Here is an 11,718-nt window from a genome sequence, read left to right on the forward strand (position 1 = left end):
GTTATCTCACCAACTTCCTGGTGAACAATGGAAGATCCTCATGCTTTAGTTTTTATGAACCTTAGCACTATTGACGTTTTGGGCCAGAATAATTATTTTTGGTGGTGGGCTGTCCTATGCGTTAGTAGGGTATTTACCAGCATCCCTGCATCTACCCTCTAGATGCAGTAGCACCTGACCCCTAGTTGTAACAACCAAAAATTTCTCCAGACATTTCCAAATGTTTAAGGGGAGGTAAAATTGTCCCCAGTTGAAAACCACTATACTATATAAAGAAACTAAAATTATATTAAAAACTTACATTTATTGGGTGTTTATTATGTGTAGGCTCTGTATTAAACATTTTCACATATTAACCTTTTTAGTTTTCACATAACTGGATGAAGTATAGGTATAGGTATAATTATTACTCACATTTCATAGATGAAGAAATTATTCACACTTGACACAAATGTTTATCAATTTACCCAAATACACACTCCTTGTGAGTAGCAGATTCAGGATCTGACCCAAGTACTTTAACACAGGCACCCACCCTCCTAGCCACCACGCTATATTGTACTATCCCCTGGACTCCCCAGGCCTCTCTCACCTGGAGGTGTCAATCAAATGGTGTGAGTACCAACAACAGCTTAATGGCTGAAAGCCAGATCCAACAGGTCCCTGGGATGGAGCACACATTACCCAGGACAGCTATGGGAGACCACTGACATGTGGTCTTCTTTTTTATTTTTGAGACAGTCTCGCTCCATCACCAGGGCTAGAGTGCTCTGGCATCAGCCTAGCTCACAGCAATCTCAAACTCCCAGGCTCAAGCTATCCTCTTGCCTTAGCCTCCCGAGTTGCTGGGACTACAGGCACACACACAATGACGCCTGGCTAATTTTTTCTATTTTTAGTAAAGATGGGGTCTCGCTCTTGCTCAGGCTGGTCTCGAACTCCAGAGCTCGAGCGATCCTCCCGCCTCGGCCTCCCAGAGTGCTAGGATTACAGGCATGAGCCACCTCATCCAGCCTGCCATGTGGTATTTACTCTTTTCCCTGCCACTCCCTGGAGGACCATGTGGCTCACCTGTGTTGCACATTGATGATATTCTTTCTGGAACAGCTTAAACCCCTATTAATGCCCCATGACCATACCCCCTGGTTATCATGTTGACCTCTTTTTGATGGAGTACTAGTCACCGTTTGGCGTCAACATGGAGGTAGGGGAAATGTACCCAGAAGGGATACAGACCATCAAGGCCACAGACCGTGAAAGTTGGTCCCAGAGTTCACAGAGCTTTATGCTTACTTTGCCATCATCAGTTCCCCTTCTCTTAGTAACCATGCTGATGCGATTCAGGTATCCACCTCACTCAGTGAGGCCTTGATTTTAGGCATTTTGTAGGTAAATATTCTGAAAACATTCACATAAAAACCTGAGTTCAGATCCTAGTTCCATTATGTACTAAAACTGCAAACTTACACAAATTGTCAGTTTGTGCCTCGATTTCCTGATATGTATAACAATATAATGAAAAACACCTACCATTCAGAATTATTATATGGATTAGAAATAATGTATTCTGTAAAGTGCTTTTTAGTGCTATTATTCTTACGATCAGACTCTTCTCCCTTCTTGGGGATTTATTTGTCACGTTGCTTCTTGGTGTTATTTACAGACAGCTGAGAGCAAATGGAATGTAGAGAACAAAACTTTGATGGCAGATGAGGCTGAGGAAGGATGCAGAACACAAATGCTGGGGAGCAGCCCACAGTCTGGGGATATCAAAACCAACTTCCTGGTGAACACTGGATATACTAAAAAGGCACCTGGACTTTTCTGCTTTAACATTTCTGAAGATACAGTGCCACGATTGTATCTTAGATATTTTTAGCTTTGAGACCAAGTACTGGAGAGACACTTCAGGGCAGGGTAGAATTTTTAGGGTCCCTTAGGTCTTGTCGTGCATACTCCGCTGGCAAAACATCCTGGAAGCCTACTCTGGTACGCTCAGCACCCATGAGCCCACAAGAGAATGGCTCTTAGCTACCTGATAGGCCCAACCATGACCTATTTCAATTCTGGGTTATTAATTTGGCTCCCAATAAATGAATGTCACTGGGTTAGTTTTCAGTGTATTGTGAGCCAAGACCCATCCAAAGTGGTCTCTCAGTTGACCCTCCCATTGCTATATGCCAATTCATGAAATACTGTTTCACTTATTTCCTACTGGTCTGTGTCTATCAGAGACTCAGATGATATAATTCATTTCTGAGTATTTTCTTTTTAAAACCTACAAAAACTCCTGTGAGCCATTGTCCAAATTATCCAAATAACAATGTCTACCATTTAGTGGCCATTTAATCTATAGATTTACTAATAAATCTTCTACTCCCCTTCCAAGGTTCTTGTCCCCATTATACACCTGAGGAAGGAAATAGAAGCTCAGAGAGGTTAAGTTACTTGCCAAAGATCTCCCGCCTACTAAGTGAGCAGGCCAGGGTTCAAAGCTAGGACTATCTGACTTCTTTTTGATGATGCAAAGCTGTTTCCTTCTGGTAGTATTCCACTGATGAATGTGTGTGTGTGTGTGTGTGTGTGTGTGTGTGTGTGTGTGTGTGTGTGTGTTTGAGTGTGAGAGTGAAACGGGTGTCGTCTGGGCCTAGGACAGCTGGTAGGATCCTCCTTCACCTTATATACACTGGTGGAGCCCAGCAATGACTGAAGGAGCAAACTCAGAGGGTAGGAAACGGGAGTAAGCCACTCAGGAAGGAAAGCCGCAGGAAGGAAGGAAGGGAGGAAAGCGAGGAGGGAAGGAGCGAAGGAAGCTGCTTTCTCCTGCCTTGGTAATAGTGACTCAGAGGGATCTTTCCAGTGGGCTTGTCCGTAAAGAAAAGCCCTTCCCGCAGATGGAGACGCAGACGGGTGTGAGGGGTGGGGACCGTGACTGCTGGCGGAGCTTCCTCACTGTCATGTGCCCTCTGAGGAGGGTGTTGACAGCACCATTTTCACCTCAGAGGAGAGGCGTTCCCTGCTCACATGGGAGGGCACGTGTGAGGGGATTCGAGGAGGAATCCATTACAGACTGAGGGAGGAAGCTGCGTGCCCCAAGAGAAGAATCACTCCAAAATGCTGTGGAGAAAATGGGACCAAGATGTTGTCCCAGACGCTCACAGGAGGCTGCCAGAGATAGTCTCTCGGTTCCCAGTGCCGAACTGCCCTCCAAGTCCTCAAAGGCCCACGTCACAACGGCTGCATTTAGAAAGCAAAGAAGTTTTACAATCAGCACTTTTCTGTAAACACGTCGGTTTAATTCCAACTTTACAGCTCGGCTACTCCCTGTAACACACAGTCCATAAAGCATTTACAGTGTTGTTCAAAATCTATATACTGTTTACATTCCCTGCCCTCCATGCAGGTAAAATGAATCTAGGAACTTGGCCAGAGTCCTAGAGAAACAGCTAGGATTAAACAGAAACCACAAAAACCACAGCAACAACAAGAACCACGAAAGGGATATGAAAAGAATGTGGAACCTCAAGCACAAGTCCCCCAAGTGAAAAGGATCCAGTCATATGTGGACAAACTCAGCGAGACCGGAGCACTTGGGAGGCTCCTGTAAGTGAGCAGATGGCTATTCAGCACTACCTCGCAGACTATGTTTTACACAAATTTGTTTTTCCAGACAAATTCCATCAGAAAGCAACCCTCTTTGGTTACTCAGTGATGGACATGGATGTCCATTGCTACTAGGGTGCAGTTGTGAGCACCTGTAGTCCCAGTTGCTAAGGAGGCTGAGGCAGGGGGATCACTTGAGCTCAGAAGTTTGAAGCCAGCCTGGGCAACACAGAAAGACCCTGTCTCTAAAAAAAGAAAGAAAGAAAAAGTACCTATTGCTTTAGGTCATCCAAATGTCTCCAGCAGTAACCTGAGCCCTGGGGATTTTCCTACAAGGCCCTTGGTCAGTGCCCTGAGCTTGTTGACATGGAGACTGCGGCCACCAGGTCCCGCTGCTCAGCCCCCCAACCCCCCGGGTCATGCTGCCCAGAGCTGGTGGGACCCCTTGGCTGGCCTTCAAGTGAGTTCACCCCTCCTAGGGGTAAATCAGGTATGGTGCAGCCTCAAGTCTATATAATTTCTACCCCTTTTAAAGAAAAGAAATGCAAAATTATAAACAGAAAATCAGAAACAGGGCCTGGGGAGAGGCTAGTACAAGAAAAAGGCCCCAAAGCTTAAGCCTACCTTCAAAGTCAACCCCACTCTTCCCCTCCCCAAGCTCAGGATACCTGAGGAGACCTTTGATGGCTCCTTTCTGGTAGTAGGAAGCAAGGCTGCACCTAATTTCCTTGATACACAGAGATGCTTAATTGTTGATTTTCAAGCTTGGGGTGGAAAGTAGAAAGATTAGGACAAGAAGTAAAAAACCAACCAGGCAACACTGAGGACCGTTAATATTGTTGTTGTTGTTATTCTTCATCCTGTAAATCTCTGGAGACAAAGATTACCCATTGCCTTGGGACCCAACACCTTAAAACTTGAGCTATTGCTGAGCTACATCCTGAGCAAGGTTCTGTGTTCTGCCTTTTGCCTGTAGAGCAGGCCTGGCTGCCAACAGGGCAATTCTAAAGCAGGAAGTGCATCTCATCTCCTGCTTAGATTTATCCTCCAGCTACTCAAGCTGCTGTGAAAGAGTGAATAGAAGAAACAGACATTTCAGAATCCATCGTGAGTTAGACCAGTGAGCCAGGTAGGCATGTCCAGCAGGAACAGACAGCCCCATGCCCAGGAGGGGATGGAATCTAGACCTGCAAAAGTACAGGCAGCACCTCAAACCAGGGCAGGCCATGCACACAGGGGCTCCAGCCCCACCACCTTTGTCTGAGCTCAGTGCCTCTAGGCCAGGTGGCTGAGCATCAGGCTGAGCTGGAAGGACCCCAGCCCAGTAGTAAGACCTGCGTCCAAAAAAAAAATGTCCTTTGGATGCCACAGCTTTTGTTATTGGAAACTCCAGTCCAAACAGGGAACTGAAACTGCTTAATTAGGGACATACCAGAACCTCAGGAAACCAGGTGTGGCCCTGAGAAGGGGTTGAGCTGGGGAGCCTCAGGCTGGTGAGGGGAGGGTGGTGGGACGGGCAGATGCACCTGAGGAAGGAAAGGACCAGGATGGGGCCAGCCAGCTGCTCTTGGCTCCAGGTCCTGAAAGTCAGTGTCTCTTCCCTGCACAGACAGAATTCTCTAAGGGCTTAAGCTGGGCTGCCACCAGGTATCCAACACCTGGGAGAGTGGAGAGGCTGGAGCCGTCCCTCTGATTCTTGTTAACTGCAAGGGAACAAAAGTGTTCTTAGGAGGTTTTCTGCCCATGTCAAAGTTTCTCACTTTGGAAACTTATTGCTGGCATTTCCTAGTTGTGTCTGCCTCCTCTCGGCAGATTTGAAGGTCTCTGGAAGAATTTGCCTTATCTAATTAACAATAGCTTCCTCTTATTGAACTCTTACTGTGTGTTAGGAATTTTTCCAGGTATTTACCTTAAATTGTCTCCCTTGTTCCTCCCAGTTTTATATTTTACTTCAGGAATCCAGTGCTGAGCCCATAATTTATTATGTGAGATCCCACAGCTAGTTATGGGGGTGTAACTAGCACACAAGCCCAGAATGTCTGACTCCGAAGCCATCTACTAAATGTTTGTCAAATTCATTGAACTAGTTCTTTCTGGATATGAGAATATAAATACAGTCAACTCTTAATTTGCAATGATTAAAAATAACCCTAAAGCAATTAAATCAAAATTCATCACCACATGACCCTGAAATATGTTATCACGCATACACTTAAATATGGGTATGTTTGCTATTCTAGGAATTTGCAACTCTAAACAAAATAATAAAAATACTCCGTAGAGGATCTCAAAATTATGAGTTTCCCTACTTTGATTTTTCTACTACAACTACTCTCTACACAAAGTCTAGGCCTGCTTCTCCTCCTCATCGGAATCCTCTTTGCTTTTCTATTTCTAGCCTTGGGCGACCTTGAGTTTCCAGACTCACATAGTCAACTGTGTATTTGACATCCCGTTTGGGTGGTTAACAGGCATCTCAGACATCATCCACAACAGAACCCTTTGCCCTGCTGCCACTGTTCTCCCAGTCGTCACCATCTCAGGAAGTCACATCACTCTTCACCCAACTGCTCAAACTGAAAACTCACGAGTCATTTCTTTTTCTGGCCCTCCACTTCCCACCCATTGCTGATTCCTATCGGTTCCTCCTCCAACATACATCCTGGATCTTATCTAAGCCATCATCTGTTTAGTGGGTTCACAGATGAAGCCTCAGTGTTCCACCTATAAAATGGGTAGCCCAGTTGCTTTTACTTTCTTGATTTCTATTTCAGTTATCAATCTGTTCAGGGAAATGCTAACATTTTCCAGGGATAGTCCTGCCCAGAAGAAGGGGATGGTTCTTTCTAGGACTATATAATTCTAATATAAAATTTAAGATACCATACGTTCCATTACCAAAATATTTTTTGGTCTTTCTACCAATTCAGTATGACAAAATTCCTGTCTTAGGAAAATCATTTACCCATTTCAAGTGGACACTTTTTCTTTTTGTCTTTCTAATCCCAACTGCTTAATAAAACTTTAAGAAGATAATATAGATACATCATGTTTACATAAAAGCAAAAGCCACTGGTTAACTCATTTGACAAGACTCTTTTATTTTTTAAATGACAAAGATAGTCAAAGTAAACTGGGCAATCACTAGCTCCCTTAACAGCATTAAATAAATTCCTCTTCTGTGAAGTATCAGAAACTGTTTATTTCTCCATGCTCTCAAAGACAATCTGGATTTTCAGTTAGCCATCACAGAGGTGCACTGAAATGGGAGCTGTAGTTACTGGTAAATTAATTATAATTTTTTTTCAAATATTTTTAACTCACTTTTCCAGTTATGCAATTGACCTTAAAAAGTAGATATTAAAATCTTGGAGTCTATAACACTTTGGGTCAGTTTATATAAGAGTGTGTGTGTGTGTGTGTGTGTGTGTGTGTGTGTGTGTGTGTGTGTACTTAGTCTTGCCCAGAATTCCTTAGTGATCCACTGCTGCTCAGTGTGGCCTGGCGAGCCCCAAGCAATGCGCAGAAGCACAGGGAGCACTGCTTCAAGGCTGTGGTCCCGCATATGTATTCCTGGGAAATGTAACCCTCGCTGTTTCCAATCTCATTTCTCTTGGAATACAGATATGACCAAATTTTGCTTTGAAAAGAACACATGTACTTTGGTTTACATTAAGATTAATTTGAGATGTACAAAGAAAGTAGAGCCATTTGGGATCAATATTTACTGAATCTAAATCTCCATTATACAGCATCAGACTTAATTAGTGCTTAAATTCTAACTTAATAGTGACAGGCTTCTTTCTGTTTACATTTCTGAGATTAAACAAGCCATCACCTCCTCAGTGGTCCCTCCTAAAGAAGAAACACAGCTGGCTCAAAGTTAGTTTTGGTCCCTATCCCCTCCTTTCTCACTTTTTTCTTCTTAGATTAAAAAAAAAAAAAAAGTTCTGCTCCCAGCCCAGCTGCTAGGCAAATATAAATTCTTATTGACAACAAAATTAAACATATGAATATCTGCATTTTATTTGATTCAGAATTTGCAGTAGTGAACTGCATGGAGGGGGTCATGGAGTGACTGATAATTTGATTTTACTGCATTAGTAATGGAGAATACTTCCTGGTTGTTTGTTCTCTGGGTTACACAGGATGCTACCAATTAATTTTTTTGTGCTTTTTTAAAATTTCTTTCCTTTCTTTCTTTCTTTCTTTCTTTCTTTCTTTCTTTCTTTCTTTCTGTCTGTCTGTCTGTCTGTCTGTCTGTCTCACTCTGTTGCCCTAGGTAGAATGAAGTGGTATCATTGCAGCTCACAGCAACCCCAAACTCCTGGGCTCAAGTAATCCTCCTGCCTCAGCCTCCTGAGTAGCTAAGACTACAGGTACACACCACCACACCTAGCTAATTGTTTTCTGTTTTTAGTAGAGATGTGATCTCTCCCCTGCTCAGGCTGGTCTAAAACTCCTGACCTCAAGATCTCCTCCTGCCTCAGCCTCCCAGAGTGCTAGGATTATAGCCATGAGCCACAGCATCAGGCCCCAATTAATAGTTTAAACTTTAAAAACAACAGCAGCAATCAACTCATACCCCATGCCTTTTGATTAGATAGCTCTAGGTTAACTAAGGCTACCTACAAAAATACTACATAAGGCCGGGCGCTGTGGCTCACGCCTGTAATCCTAGCTCTTGGGAGGCCGAGGCGGGCGGATTGCTCAAGGTCAGGAGTTCAAAACCAGCCTGAGCAAGAGCAAGACCCCGTCTCTACTATAAATAGAAAGAAATTAATTGGCCAACTGATATATATATATAAAATTATCCGGGCATGGTGGCGCATGCCTGTAGTCCCAGCTACTCGGGAGGCTGAGGCAGAAGGATCACTCAAGCCCAGGAGTTTGAGGTTGCTGTGAGCTAGGCTGACGCCACGGCACTCACTCTAGCCTGGACAACAAAGTGAGACTCTGTCTCAAAAAAAAAAAAAAAAATACTACATAAAAAGTAGATCTCAGGCCGGGCGTGGTGGCTCACGCCTGTAATCCTAGCACTCTGGGAGGCCAAGGCGGTGGATCGCTCATGGTCAGGAGTTTGAAACCAGCCTGAGCAAGAGCGAGACCCCGTCTCTACTAAATATAGAAAGAAATTAATTGGCCAACTAAAAATATATAGAAAAAATTAGCCGGGCATGGTGGCGCATGCCTGTAGTCCCAGTTACTCAGGAGGCTGAGGCAGAAGGATCGCTTAAGCCCAGGAGTTTGAGGTTGCTGTGAGCTAGGCTGACGCCATGGCACTCTAGGCACTCTAGCCCGGGCAACAGAGCAAGACTCTGTCGCAAAAAAAAAAAAAAAAAAAAAAAAGTAGATCTCTCAGGGGCACAAGAGGACCATCATTTGATATGTTAATGAGATGGCATCTTAGATTAGGTGCCCTGCTTTTGATTAGGGCTTTATTCAATTTCTTGAATAACTGAGGAGTAATTCTGAGTAGAGAATTTAATTTCCAATCTCAGTGTACTAACTATGGAGATAAGTCCATAACAAGAAAGACCACTTTGAAAAAAGGAAAATAAATAGAATTTGGAAGCAACTTTGAGTCGTGGTTAATAGAGCAGGACGCAGCTGTGGTTAGATACAGCTAAGGAGGAGAAAGAGGCAGTCTCAAACTGCAGGTACAAATTAAACTCCCTGTGGTTAGGTGGCTTTTTAGGGCTGTGACTTTGGGTTTACATGACTCACTATCAAGTATATAGAAGAAGGAGTTGACTAAAGCACAAACTGAAAATAATAAAGCTGAAACTTCAAGGTTCTGATATGCATGTGTTGGCTTCAAACTTTTCCCTAGAGACCATGAATCCAGACCCCTTTGCTTTGCTTTATTAAATCTTAAATATTTGCATGCTTAATTTTACCCAGGGAGAGGCAGTGAAGCTCAGTGGTTCTATCGGGGTTGGCAATGGAATATATTGATTAAAATCAGAAACCTAAGTTTGAAAACCCACTTTTATCACATCCCAAGTTGTTTCCTCATCAATAAAGTAGGGGTGATAACTCTGTGCCTGTCTCTTAGAATTAAATGAGATGGTGCTTTAGATGCCTGACACATGGACAAATTCCACGAATGATACATGTACAAGTGCGACTTGAAGAAACTCTTGCTCCCCTCAATCAATTCCTCACTTAACTGCCATGGAACTGGCTGGGAACAGCTAGAGATATTTAGATAGAGGGTGAAGCAGCAGCTAGAAGGGCAGAGCATACCACTGTCCTGGCCAGACCCTCCAGCGGCTTCCCATTATACCTAGAGTAAGAGCAAAGTGCTCCAAGGCTGTTGGCAATCTGCTGGCTTTCCCAGCCTCTCTGATAGCCTGTCCTTACACTCCTGCCCCTCACGCCCTCTGCCCCAGCTACATTTTTCTCCTGGTTCTTCTTCAAACATGCCCAGCATCATTTCTGCTTTGGGATCTTTGCACCCCCTGCCCTCTCTGCCTGGGATACTCTTTCCTCAGGTATCTGCTGGTTTGCACACTCATGGCCTTCAGGTCTCTGTCCAAAGAGAGGCCTTCCCTCACTGCCTTAGCTAAAAATAGCACCCCCACCCTCCATCCTCTCACCCTTTTATTTTTCCCATGATTCTTACTACTGTCTGATATTGATATATCCTTATTTATGTATTTATTTGTTTGTCTCCCCCTCTAGAAGATAAGCTTTATTAGAGCAGTGTCTATTTTATTTGCTGTTGTATTTCCGGAGCCTAGAACCATGGCTCACACACAGCAAGCACTCAGTAAATATTCATGGATTGAATGAGTGAAGACCAGAGAAAGCAAATTCTTGTTGGTCCGTGTAAGCCTTGGTATGCATCAGAATCATGTGAGATGCCCATTTTCAGGCCCACTCCCAGAAATTTTGATTCATTAGGCCAGGGAAGGGGTCTAGGGGTCTGCATTTTAACAAATATCTCAGGGGATTCTGAAACAGTCAACAGATCAGGTTTTCTGAAACATTACTGAAGACAAAAAGTCCATTATATTACACAAATGAAAAGAGACCATATTCTAAGTATCCATTATTTTTAATGCAATGGGGTACCTGGTTAGGCAGAACTTGACATTTCTTTTATTAACAGCTGTTTGTTTAAAAGTGGCCAAGCAGTGCTGCATCTAGGAAAAGACAGTAAATGGGAATAGATCTTTGTTCTAAGGAGATCTCTTGAGTGATCCCTCTAAGGTCCTTTTTATTTAAGTGTCTTAAAAGCCACAGGAACTTTTTGCCCCAGGGAGATGGAGCAGGAGGTAACAGAGACATTTCAAGGCATGACAAAGCCTGCTCTCCCAGACCTTCGAGTTATAAGAGCTTCCCTAGGGGTAGAGAGAGTCCAAACCAAGGGCTGCTTTTGGGAAAGTGTGAGATGGCAGGGTAAACTCATGGTAGGAAAGGGGGTCAGGGTGAGTCCTAGAATCCATTCTAGGGCCTGAGCTATCAAAAGTAAAGGGTAGTTGCAAACAATCAAGCATTGACTATAAAGACCTATAACTTCGGGGGCCTGAGCTGTGAACTTCTTGGCCAAGTATAACCTTAAGGAGCTTTGACCTTCCTCAAGAATCACTTTTACCCTGGGCAGGAATCTGTACTTTCTTGTTTATCTTCTTTTTGTGTGGCACATTCCAGAAAATAGTTGGTGAGTTTACCTTTAGTAGGGTTGGAGAGAAGACTGCATCCCTGGAACTCCCTCCACCCGCCGGGCGTTGGTGCGAGTGGTTTGTATGACACGAAGTAAACATTCCTAGCTGAAATGTCCAGTTTATTCAGAGTGGTAATTAGAAATCTCTTCTTGGTGTGGCTTTCTCAGCTCATTATTTCTGTCAGGTGATGTGAATATTGTTTGTGCCATGTGGTATTTTAAACAAATTATGTAAATTTAAGAAATCTAACTCCTAAATCATATTGTTGCCATCCGAGAATCACTGACTCTTTGAAATGAATAGCAGCCTCGTCTGTGTGTTGCTGTGCATTTTCCAAGAGAGCCGCGGCAGTTTCCCAGTGTCACCACTTTCCTTTGCATTTTAATCTCCAGCACAGCAAAATTCTTGCCTGGGCACTGGGTGAGTGTTAACATAAAGGGAA

Source organism: Microcebus murinus, chromosome 2 (assembly GCF_040939455.1).
Source record: "Microcebus murinus isolate Inina chromosome 2, M.murinus_Inina_mat1.0, whole genome shotgun sequence".
NCBI classification, from domain to species: Eukaryota; Metazoa; Chordata; class Mammalia; order Primates; family Cheirogaleidae; genus Microcebus; species Microcebus murinus.